Source organism: Neodiprion virginianus, chromosome 1 (genome assembly GCF_021901495.1).
Source record: "Neodiprion virginianus isolate iyNeoVirg1 chromosome 1, iyNeoVirg1.1, whole genome shotgun sequence".
Lineage (NCBI taxonomy): Eukaryota > Metazoa > Arthropoda > Insecta > Hymenoptera > Diprionidae > Neodiprion > Neodiprion virginianus.
In genome coordinates, this window is record NC_060877.1 from 22,076,774 (window position 1) to 22,089,967 (window position 13,194).

A 13,194-nucleotide genomic window follows, 5' to 3' on the forward strand; every position below is an offset into this window, starting at 1 on the left:
AGTTGCATCAAATTAACTAAACGTGACTCACGATAAGACAAAGAATGGAGAAAGAAGCTTTCACTGTCGTTGATAGTGAGAAATCAGGATTCAACAGTGCTGTGTCATCAATTCGGTACCGGGGACTTGTTATATCTGCGGCTGGCAATTCAATGCGGACACGGTTTAGAACGTCAAACTGTCAAAATTTGAATAACAAATTTCCTAAGCTTCCCGCGTCGACATAAATCATAAGGCATTGAGATGTTCCAGCAGTGATATCTTGGAAATGCTGGGCAGCTTTATGTTCCTTGTTAACGTATTCCTTGCTCTTATGGGTACAATGTGTGCACACTGTATATATCCTACACCGAAATAACGTACGTATTATACTTACAAAATATATAAGCACACAAATACGTAGATATACATCATATACATGTATACGTAGATCGCGTACTTCGAAGCTGTCAAATGTATTCAAGGCACGAGGCAACTCTGATATGAATCTTGGGCTTCAAGTGTGAATAACATACTTCCACAAATTTGTGCCTCTGGAAAAGGATCCATTATACACATGTAGGTAGATGCGTTCTATTTCATACCATTCAAAGCTCGACCAGACGGAAGAAAAGATAATGAAAACAAAAAAAAAAAAAAATAACATACGAGTATGCGATGCAAAGCGATGAAAAACTGGACAATTATACGTAATGAAATGATCACGTGACCTAACGGTGATAGAAAAAGGCGATTGCATTCGTGATCAGATTAGTGTAAAAAATTGCCTCATGATTTGCATAATCGCATGGAATTCGACATTTTAATTTATATGACACTCATTTATTCAAGCTCGCGATAAAAATGTAGATCTACGTTTTTTGGGCATAAAATTTAATCATCGATAAAAAACAAAATTCTTCCCCTGCACCATTTTATGTGGTGGTAAAAAATGAACACAAATTTTCCTATTTTTGTTATTCAACTGTCTCAAAGATTTTTATGACTTCTTGCATTTTTCTTTCCCATGTATTGCTCAGAAGTACAAACCACGAAAGCTTCTGACACGTATTTCAGTAAATTCAGTGAAACGTATACAATTTTGATGGGGGCCCAACATTTCACGCGAACGGATTGAAATACAGAACTTCTATACAATATTATTGATTCTCTAAAGCAACAAAACTTCTCTAATATATTTAAAAAAATTTTCGACCTGTGTAATTGCTTTGACTAGTTACAGATTTTGCGACCATCTTGAGTATTCGACTTTTTTTTAACAACACTTATTGCGATAATAGATATTTGATGATATTTCATTAAATGTAAGAAAAGTAACTTGGACTAATAGTGTAAAATGTTTCCAAGCTACCGTAAGTCAGTATTGTAGTAAAGGGCCTGTGGTTTACGCTTTCTAACAATTCTGTTGAGTTTAGTTATCGCCTGCACCTGTTTCAGATATGAAAAAAGCTGTTATCAAACTTGCTTACAAACTAATTCAAAGCATCTGTTAATTATGATGCCGTGTCGGTGCTAATTAACGCCGGTATCGCGCGACGCTAAAGTAGAAACAAACGAAGTAGCGCGGGAAACGAGGGATGTGTAAAATGTAGGTATAACCTACCCGCGGGAAAATCGTTTTACATCCCTGAGTAATTTCACAATATGTAGTGTGTGCCTCCTGGCAGGTCGAAGAGACGGAACGTTATATGAGGCATTTCTTGGCGGAAAAGTATATTATATATATACATATATATAATATATATATATATATATATATATATATATATATATATGTATATATAATATTTACGTCATAAAGCACCTGACTGGGTGGAAATTGTGTGTCAATACCAGACATGGGTGTCGCGGCAAATAAAGGTTTCCCACACTAGCGAATGAGCCGGAGTTCTGCTGGCCATTGCCGGTAAAACATGTCAGAAGCGGCGATTGCTACGAAATGAGAAAACTACTGCAGGTGGCGGTGGGTGGTTACGTGGCTACTCGGGCAGTTACTAACCACTCCGATGCCAAACTTAAATCGGTTTTTATAGAACGGTTATTTCCGGTTCCGAATCACCCAAATCCTCCATTCATATATCCAGACACTTCGTTCTTCCTCCTCCTCGACATCTCTTCTCGCAATAACCATCAGATTCCTGCTTTGGTTGTCGCCATTCCGAAGCTGAAGGAGTCAACCGGTCGGAGAAAACATCAAAGTTCAAGGCTTCACGAATTCAAGTGACTGTGAATTCAAAAGCCTTTCAAGGAACTTCAATCGCATTGACTAATTTCAAATTAATTCACATGAACTGAAGTAACTTGACGAGATACCGAATGACTTGCAGTGACTTGACTCGGTTCCAAATCAATTTAAATTACTTCGAGTGAATTCGAGATTCTGTAAAATCACTTTGGACAGAAAGTATACTTTCCATTCGAAGTACGCTCAACCCTTTAGAGTCGAAAGTGTGGTTCTAGTGAGGGTAAAAACAGTGCAAAGCTTAACATATTCCGGAGGCTTGACTTTAAAGTAGATATCAAGTAACTTGATGTTCTACAAAATCCGTGCGTATTCCGGTGTTCTCTGTGCTGATGTGTGGAAGGATTAAGGCTCCGCTTTTAATCACTTTTAGCCACAGGGGTAACCTTGTAAAGTGTGTCTCGAAGCGGGATTACGCTGCGCAATTCAGCAACTAGCAACGTTACCACGAGAGTTAAGGGAAGTACGTACTGAGAAGGGAAATCTTGGTCGCGTGAATCACCGTGAGTCGAGCTCGAGGCGCGTCTGACATAAGACGCCGCGAGGGCGTCGCGTCGCGTCGCCGCGCCATCTTCTGACACTGTCGTAATTGCCTCGCTTGACTTACGCGGTACCAACCTACCGGTTTCTCTCTGTATATGCCTCCCTCAGACATTACGGGTTATATGTATGCAGATATGTAAATGTACGCACGTATGTTCTACATGATCGCATGTAGCCAGGGTGCGTCGCCGGTCCCGCTTCCCGTTGTTGTACCTCCTTTGTATTGTCAACTACACGCGGATGCGATCTTGTCATTGTTTTTCACGGAAATAACCGTTCCCCTTTAACGTCACGAGGGACTTTTAGTTATTAGCTTTATGTCTCGCGTAACTTTCAGCTTTATTTTCACAACGGTGTTCTCGAGTTGTACTTGTATTATACATTTTCTCTCCCAACTCTGACATACGCCCGTGGATAGTTTAGTGTATTATAGGGCACGTTATTTTCATTGAAATTATTATGGCGTCTATGGGGGGTGATATATTGAGAGTTCTAGGTTAGAATACGGAACACTGTGGATACCCTTCTTATTTCGATGTTCCTTACGATACTTCACAGCACCCGGCATAGTCAGGTATTTTGTCCTGTTCTTAGTGTCACAAAAAAACTTCCCTACATTTGATTTTGATTACTCTAAAATCGTTCTATTATAAAAGAATTGTTTACTAATATTGAAAATTCCGCTTTCTGGCTTATTTAAAACTATCACGATCGAACTATATTTTCGCAATCGAAATACAATATGTAACGATCGCAATGTTGAACAATTACTGAAAGAATGTAAATTCGAAAAATTGTTGATTTCGAAAAATTAACGACGGAGCCAGGAATCGAACCCGGCGTCTAGAGATGCTTGACCGGAGCCCTACTCCACTAGACCACTAGACCACCTATCCGGCCTGACTCTGTTGTCGTTAATTTCTCTCATCACCAGTGAGTTCGAATTTGTTTTCCTGTGCCCGGTTTATGTGTGAATAAGAAATATTATTAGTTAAATAAAAATTTCACAATTACTGTTAGTGAGTAACAATTCGGATAGACTACCGGTATAAACGAATATTTGTGCGTTTCTGCATATCGCTATTTGTCCCCGCGTCTTCCACTAGATAAATAGGTATGATTGTAAAATGCAAAAAAAAAAAAACCAGAAACGCGTTTCCATAGCGATTTCTTTTTTTTTTTTGCCGACGCAGAGTATAGTAGTAAAATTTTATTGACAGGAAAATTCAGCGGAAGATTGATCCGTTGAGTATAATACGGGAGATATAACGCGCGGTTGCCGATCGATTCCCGTTTTCAAATCAAGGTGTTTTAGACGGGAAATTCGGAGGCGGTGACATCCCTCTGAAGAAAAGGGGCTCTCGCCTGTATGAGAAGACAAAAGTGCAAGGATAATTTGTTAAACGAATCTTCGTCGCGAGCGCCCTTTCGCCCCAGGTGTACGGTGCTGGAGGGTGGCGTCGACGAGGTATTGGCGCCCGCTTTCGATTTCCCTAAACGAAGATAAATACCCGGGCGTTCAGGAGTCGCGGTCCCTCGTGTCACGTGATAAAGGTGGAGGCGACGGGGTCGCGTATTCGCGATTCCCGCGGGGAGAAAATGAAAAGAGGCCATTGGCGTGCGGGGATGGGGATGGGATGGGGAGATTTTCAACTCTGCGAATATATACCGCGACAGTCTAAGGAAACTGAACAACCCAAATGCGCACGTGCCGCGAGTTTTTCGTCCGATTAGACAGGCTAGCCAACTTTCGATACGCCCAAGCGTTTCGAGGTTATGTTCAATCAAGATGGTATTATAGGTACACTCGGGGACAATGAATCTGAGACGACTAATTTTTTACACTAGACAATTATATTGGCAACACAGAGAAACCTACAGCGCCATATTCGGCCGAGCGCGAAACAAACTCGATCTCAATAAACATAATGTAACCCATGACCGTCGTCGACGTGTCAATCCAACAAGTCATTATCCCCGCGGTATTTTAAGATTAGATTCGAAGGTCATGGGTTATGTTATGTTTATTGAGATTGAGTTTGTTTCGCGTTCGGCCGACTGTGGCGCTGCAGGTTTCTCTGTGCTGCCAACATAACTGTCTAGTGTAAACAATTGACCGTCTCAGATTCATTGTCCCCAAATGTACGTGAGTAGACAGTTGAGAAAGTGGGTGACTTGTGAAAATTTATACTTTGACAACGAATTGTCCAGTTCACAATTTATTTTTTACAATAAAATCAATCAATAGGAAGAATAATTATTGACGATAACGTGAACTGTTTCGCTTGGTGAAATGTTTCCACATTTGCACGTAATTGAGTTGGTCAACCTGACAATCAGACGAAAATCACGATGTGATTCTGTCGAATTTGCCAATGAAGTGACACGATTTGGCGCATGCGTGTTCGGGTATTCAGTTTCCTGAAACTCCTACCGAACACGGAGGGTGAATTTTGTCGCGAATTGCATCGGTGGGTGGATTGACCACCCTTTTCTCGACCCAGGTGAAGAAGTCCGTATAACTTCCATATATCTCGCAGGCTCTCAAGTGGGTCTGCAGTGCGAGTACCGGATATTGGCAAGTCGAAGTGCTACTCCAACTGGCATATATAATCAACTGACTATTCGCGCACTCGCACGGACACCCACGATTCGATAAAACCGAGGGACGAGGGGACGCAGCTGCGTGATTTAGGCGGCCAGGGGAGCTTCCGACTCAGAATTGAGATATTACCACTCGCTAGTGTTCTTCGCTCCGCGCACGGATTATTTTCCAAGCTCTATCGCCGGAGCTACGCATATACTTCGTGAAAAGGGCGTGAAACCCGCTCCTATTTTATACGGTAGCGTGCTCACTGTGTGTCCGATAAATTTGCACGCACGAATTCTCACTTGATAGATGCTGGTAATGAGAATTCGAAACGTAGGAAAATTTTCTTGGCATACTCTGTGCTTCGAATAAATAGATTACGGCATCTGATTTTAGGTGGCAATCATGTTGTTTTTTTTTTTTTTTTTTTTGGTTATTGTTTTTTAAAGATCAAACACAAAATGTAACTGTTAGATAAGATTAAGTAACTGTATAAAATTACCTACCGAGGTTTCCTCGTCTGTATTTATAAGACATCTTTGTTGTACTAGGAAGTACGATTAATCGTCGACTCCGATGGATTTTAAATGTAAATATATTTTTAATAAATCGATTGATCGATTCTTTGATCAATCGTTCAGTTGTTATTTTACGTAAAGGGGTTACATCATCTTGAACTTTTTGAAAATCCGATTCTAAAAACTCCACCGGACGTGTTGACCGCCTATTTATATGCATAAATCATACCTCTAGAAAATATTGAATCTTAAGGGAAAAATACCGGCCTTCTAAAGTTTGATTTTATTCTACCGCACTGTGAAGTGCTCCGTATGCGTTCTTCAAGGGCACAAGCAAATCTTCACGAATATCAGCATAAATCTGCATTTCATACAGACGTGCAAAAAGTAATTTGCCCTGTTTGCGAAGCTCTCGCTGACTGAGCTTTGCTGAAACGGTGTTTAGGAGGATATAATCAAAACTGTAACGAAAGCATAAACGCTATGATATGGAATATCAGTTCGCTACGTGTATTTATAATGGCTGCTACAGTAATACCTTTTTAATATTACACGTATTAAACATAACCATCCTAAGTAATTGTTATGACATCTGTAATGAAGAAGACGACCACCGTATATCGCTTGCTGAAAAACCCGCGCAAGACACTACAAAAGAGGCCAGAACAGCTCGGAGAAAATCAAGATTATTTCTCGAGGACCAGAAACTTGCTGAAGCAGGACCCCAGTATGGAGCAGGAATCGCCGGTCAACTGTACGACAAGGTAAGCCACAAATTTTCAATGTTTTATACTGTTGAAGCCGCGTCAGAACTTTAAACGCGTTTTTCTCGAAACGACATTTCTTGAATTTGCGGGAAATTTCACTCAACAACAACTATTCAGTTTGATTTGAAATTTATACCACACATTTGTAACATAATCCTTTTAATCCGTACGTAGGATTTTTTTTTAATGTTGGGCGTTTTTGTTTGATCAATGCTTTTAAGTAGAAATTTGATGTGTAAAACAAATGTAAATTACTCCGTGATACCAAAAATCCATTTTTTCCAGAAACTCCTATGTAGCGCCGTGTATTTGATCCGACTTGACAAAATATTTTCATTCTGTTGTGTTTAAGATCAACCGTGAGGCTGTTAGGATTCCCGTAGATTGGAGGTGGAAAAAAAACTTGAATGTATCTCCATCAATTATCAATATTTTTAGATGCATAAAATACATTAAGGAAGCTGACAATATGTACTAAAAGTGTGTAAAGATAGAAATAAAAAATATGAATTAGTTTAGCTACAAAATATTCGTGAATACTGAGTTTTATTCTAGCCTCTCAGGGTGGTGTAACCTCATTATTGTTTTCACCACTAGGTAACTGAATAATAATAAAAAAAATAATAACAAAACAGCCCGCTCAATCATTGGTTTTTTCGGTTCGTAGATTAATCCATCAATTGTAAAACAAGGAATCGTAAGTGCGCGATTAATCCCTCGTAGATACAATTTTTTCGATACAATTACGAAGACTGAACAAGGTGATCCTTGCATCAGACCAAATGCTTTTTCAGCTCTCTTTACAACTACAGGCTAGAATCGTCACGTGGTTATTCTTAAAGATTAGAGATTTTTTGCTCCGCAGCATCATGTAGATATCGTGTAATCCGAGGAGCGGAGTGTCGAGTACAATCTGGCCACCGTGTATCTCTATTGAATTATGTAGCGGTCTGGGAAGGTGGGTGGATGAGTCGGGAGAAGAATTGGAAGAAACGGTTGAAAGTCTTCGGCAAAGGATATATATTCGAGATATCAACGTCGACGAGAACAGCTGCGCCTATACACATCTGTGTGGGTGTCGGTGAAGGTGTAGACCCATACTTTGCACTTCTGAGATGTATATTTTACCTGCAGATTACGCTAGTATTTTAGGGGGAACAGTAGGTTGTCATTTTCGGTGGTTCCCCCTTTTGTCTTCTTCCCGCGTTGTATACCGTATAATTTATGCACCCCTATAGCGCGTTCATAAACCCGAAATATTTTAAAACAAACATAAAAGCTCGGGCTGTGAAAAGCTCGCTTTATGGTAATAAGTCTATGTTGCCGTTTATATGGAACTTGGCAGGGCTTATACTAAGTGGAATCGCGTTGGGCGTATCGGTTTTTTTCACTCTACCCTCGCGTTCCTCGGTTTACGTTTGATTTTATTTTTTACTTCGTTCATCGTGTTTTTCAAAAGAGACAATGATGACTGCGGGAAGAGACCGTAAAGGGGACGAACAACGAGGAGAAAAAAAATTTGAATTTATACCAAAAAGTTTTCACTCTTAAGGCGATGTCCTCGTCGAAATCACGGATGAATATCTACAAAACGGTACATCGAAATCGTTATTTCCGCGGCCTTGGATGTTTCTTGAGGAATAGATTCCGATGAAATCATAAAATCAGTGAAAATCGACAAACTTTTACACTGAGAGAAATTTTTAGTTCCGGTTACTGCTCAGTCCTTAACTATTTTCATTTTTTACCACAATCGAAAAACATAGTTCTAGGTACGAAATGAAAATTAGTTTTGTAGCTGTTACCAGAAAGTCAAGTATCCGTTACTATTCATTCTCATTACGATCAATGATAATAATAATAATAATAATAACAATAATAATAATAATAATAATCACTGCCGTTACCCGCCATACCCGGTAGAGTATCACTGTTACTATATTTTTTTGTAGCTGTTGCGAAAATTTAATACTTGTGCAACAATAAATTGAGGTTAAAGCCTTATTTGACTAAAAAAGTAGAGTTAACCGAACAAACTAATTTTGCGTTGCAATTACTAAAAAAGGATCCACAATAGCGCAAAATGGTTACGCGTATCTCGTTTTTCGTAATTCCAACAACATTCAAACAGTTTTTTTAACGACAGCTGTTTTACTGAATTTTTCTAGTTACTAGAACAAATGAAATGTTTCTCGGTGTATGTTGTGTGAATCGTAAAATGTCAACACGTCAATTATATCGATTGAAATCTTAGCCTAGGCATTTTTTATCTAAACAAGGGCACACCCCCATTCTACGTGTAGTTCCAAAAAGGTAGGCCACAAAACTTACCCATAATCGTGAGTAAAGCAATTACAAGTTGAGTCAGATATCCATTGCCGAGCGTTGTTTTAAGACCTCGGAAAAATATGCTTTTGTTTTCATTCCAACGGGCCAGCTTATATATAAACGACCACGTAATAAATATCATTCCGCGCAGTGCAATGTGGCCGCTGGAGGATTACGTCCGTAGCGCGAATAATGTTACTGTTTTTAATCCACGCATTGTTTCAACTTCGCTTTATACCTTTTTTTTAGAAATAGCGAGTTGGGGGGAAAAAGGCGTCCGGTGACAATAAAATTTTCCATGGAACCAAGGCTTTTGTTATGTACGTACACGTATTATACACTCGTCGGGCAAAACGAAGTTAATAATTCTGGTCAACGGACCGCATGAATATTCCATGCTTGGATCGAGGAACACTGTTGCTACTCATGGACCATTTAAGGGGATTTCGTATCTCGGACGTAAAAAAATACAGTTTTACTACTTTCGGCATGGCCGAGATCCCTGTATACATCGAAGTTTTATGATACTTTGAATGTTCGTTTGGTAAAACATATTTAAAACTCTTTATACACCGTGGTTGCAAGTCTCCGTTATCACTTTTGGATTTTCATACCCGTTAAGCGAGTTTCCGTAATGCCTTAGATTTTTATAGCATTTTAGTAATACTGGGATTACTCGAATAGATTAGCATTGTTTTGATCGATGTGATTTCAATTTGATCTCGTGCGCTACCTTACTAGTTGTCAGTGTTTTACCATATGACACAGTTGTAGGGAAGACTGGGGCACGATGGACTCCCCAAAAATTTTGGTATTTGCTTCACAATATACAGAATGAATACTGTCTTTGTGCATGTGACGCAAACCGAATCTGCTCGTAAGATTTTTTCTATATAATGTTAAAAATTACGTTTACACATTCATGTAAGAAAAACGTATTGTGATTTCATGACAATAAATTCTGTCAAAAAATACCACAGAACAATCAGCTAAGTGCTAACAGATTTCAAACACTACGCATAGCAATTTTAGCTCTAATTTAACGACGTTATTGTCAAGTATTCCTATGTATACTATGCGAACTACTCACCAATTGCAATTTGTTGATCCTGGTCGTTCAGTTTTTTTTCGGAATCAAACTTTCATTTGACGCATGCATATTGCTTTGATAGTAAAAAACATGATATTTTCAATAATCAAACTTGTAAACTTGAAAATTAGTCCAGAAGGTCAAAAGTTACCAAGTCAAGGACCTGGACAGCCAGAACTACGGAGTGCTTGTCTTGAAAGTCGAGTTTTACCAGGTAGCGGACCTGGAGCACAGGAACCACGGAGCGCTTGTCCTGGAACTGGAGTTTCACCAGGTGCGTACCTGGAGCTCAGAAACCACCTAGCGCCTGTTCTGGAAGTCAAGTTTCACCAGGTAGCGTACCTTGAGCGCAGAAACTATGGAGCGCTTGTCCTGGAACTCGAGTTTCACCATGTAGTGGACATGGAGCGCAGAAACCACGGAGCGCCTGTTCTGGAAGTCAAGTTTCAGCAGGTGCGTACCTGGAGCTCAGAAACCACTTAGCGCCTGTTCTGGAAGTCAAGTTTCACCAGGTAGCGTACCTTGAGCGCAGAAACTATGGAGCGCTGGTCCTGGAACTCGAGTTTCACCATGTAGTGGACATGGAGCGCAGAAACCACGGAGCGCCTGTTCTGGAAGTCAAGTTTCAGCAGGTGCGTACCTGGAGCTCAGAAACCACTTAGCGCCTGTTCTGGAAGTCAAGTTTCACCAGGTAGCGTACCTTGAGCGCAGAAACTATGGAGCGCTGGTCCTGGAACTCGAGTTTCACCAGGTAGCGTACCTTGAGCGCAGAAACTACGGAGCGCTTGTCCTGGAACTCGAGTTTCACCAGGTAGCGTACCTTGAGCGCAGAAACTACGGAGCGCTTGACCTGGAACTCGAGTTTCACCAGGTAGCGTACCTGGAGCTCAGAAACCACGGAGCGCCTGTTCTGGAAGTCAAGTTTCAGCAGGTGCGTACCTGGAGCTCAGAAACCATTTAGCGCCTGTTCTGGAAGTCAAGTTTCACCAGGTAGCGTACCTTGAGTGCAGAAACTATGGAGCGCTGGTCCTGGAACTCAAGTTTCACCATGTAGTGGACATGGAGCGCAGAAACCACGGAGCGCCTGTTCTGGAAGTCAAGTTTCAGCAGGTGCGTACCTGGAGCTCAGAAACCACTTAGCGCCTGTTCTGGAAGTCAAGTTTCACCAGGTAGCGTACCTTGAGCGCAGAAACTATGGAGCGCTGGTCCTGGAACTCGAGTTTCACCAGGTAGCGTACCTTGAGCGCAGAAACTACGGAGCGCTTGTCCTGGAACTCGAGTTTCACCAGGTAGCGTACCTTGAGCGCAGAAACTACGGAGCGCTTGACCTGGAACTCGAGTTTCACCAGGTAGCGTACCTGGAGCTCAGAAACCACGGAGCGCCTGTTCTGGAAGTCAAGTTTCAGCAGGTGCGTACCTGGAGCTCAGAAACCATTTAGCGCCTGTTCTGGAAGTCAAGTTTCACCAGGTAGCGTACCTTGAGCGCAGAAACTATGGAGCGCTGGTCCTGGAACTCGAGTTTCACCATGTAGTGGACATGGAGCGCAGAAACCACGGAGCGCCTGTTCTGGAAGTCAAGTTTCAGCAGGTGCGTACCTGGAGCTCAGAAACCACCTAGCGCCTGTTCTGGAAGTCAAGTTTCACCAGGTAGCGTACCTTGAGCGCAGAAACTATGGAGCGCTGGTCCTGGAACTCGAGTTTCACCAGGTAGCGTACCTTGAGCGCAGAAACTACGGAGCGCTTGTCCTGAAACTCGAGTTTCACCAGGTAGCGTACCTTGAGCGCAGAAACTACGGAGCGCTTGACCTGGAACTCGAGTTTCACCAGGTAGCGTACCTGGAGCTCAGAAACCACGGAGCGCCTGTTCTGGAAGTCAAGTTTCAGCAGGTGCGTACCTGGAGCTCAGAAACCATTTAGCGCCTGTTCTGGAAGTCAAGTTTCACCAGGTAGCGTACCTTGAGCGCAGAAACTATGGAGCGCTGGTCCTGGAACTCGAGTTTCACCAGGTAGTGGACATGGAGCGCAGGAACCACGGAGCGCTTGTCCTGGAAGTCGAGTTTCACCAGGTAGCGTACCTTGAGCGCAGAAACTACGGAGCGCTTCTCCTGGAACTGGAGTTTCACCAGGTGCGTACCTGGAGCTCAGAAACCACTTAGCGCCTGTTCTGGAAGTCAAGTTTCACCAGGTAGCGTACCTTGAGCGCAGAAACTACGGAGCGCTTGACCTGGAACTCGAGTTTCACCAGGTAGTGGATATGGAGCGCAGGAACCACGGAGCGCTTGTCCTGGAAGTCGAGTTTCACCAGGTAGCGTACCTTGAGCGCAGAAACTACGGAGCGCTTGTCCTGGAACTGGAGTTTCACCAGGTGCGTACCTGGAGCTCAGAAACCACTTAGCGCCTGTTCTGCAAGTCAAGTTTCACCAGGTAGCGTACCTTGAGCGCAGAAACTATGGAGCGCTTGTCCTGGAACTCGAGTTTCACCATGTAGTGGACATGGAGCGCAGGAACCACGGAGCGTTAGTCCTGGAAGTCGAGTTGTACCAGGAAGCGGACCGGAGCGCAGGATCCAGGAGGTAGAGAACCCGGTACTCGAAATCTGCGGAGCGCGATTCTCATCCGTCCGCTCTACTGTGCGGTTGTTTCCAGACTGAGGAATTCGGCTAGCTGATTACTATAGATCGATGACGTCAAGAGAAAAAAAAAATTTAGGTGACGTCACTTTCTGAACATCCGAACATCCGAACATCCAAACTTTCGTTTCGAATTTTAATATTGTAACTAATTGTCAGTAGCAAATGGATATAGAAAATTTTGATAAATTTTTTTTTGGTTTCCCTAAATCAGGAAACATCTTCACCCGTTAAATTGTATTCAATACTAGCCATAGCATGTCTTTTTCCCTTCGAAAATGACTCATTGAAATTTATGTGTATAAAATTACCGACCGTGAATTGCTCGACTTCCACTAGTTTAGAACATCAACTTTGAATTATTATTTTATAGAATTCTGTAAATATTTATTCATCAAATTATACTTTTTTCAAACAACATGCAAGATTCTCTCTTCTTAAATCATGATTGGAATTACTTCGAATCTAAGTATGAATCGTGTAAAA